This window comes from Arachis duranensis, chromosome 10, assembly GCF_000817695.3.
Source record: "Arachis duranensis cultivar V14167 chromosome 10, aradu.V14167.gnm2.J7QH, whole genome shotgun sequence".
NCBI classification, from domain to species: Eukaryota; Viridiplantae; Streptophyta; class Magnoliopsida; order Fabales; family Fabaceae; genus Arachis; species Arachis duranensis.
In genome coordinates this window covers 49,704,028-49,704,304 of record NC_029781.3, presented here as the reverse complement: position 1 = coordinate 49,704,304, position 277 = coordinate 49,704,028, and positions in this window count along the sequence as shown.

Here is a 277-nt window from a genome sequence, read left to right as displayed (position 1 = left end):
TCGAGGTACAGCAGAGCTCCACACCTTAATCTATGGTGTGTAGAAACTCCACCGTTGAAAATACATAAGAACAAGGTCTAGGAATGGCCGAATGGCCAGCCTCCCAAAGAGGGTTCAATCATAAAAACATGATCAAAAGCTCTAAATACAATAGTAAAAGGTCCTATATATAGAGAGCTAGTAGCCTAGGGTGTATAGAGATGAGTAAATGACATAAAAATCCACTTCCGGGCCCACTTGGTGTGTGCTTGGGCTGAGCATTGAAGCATTTTCATGC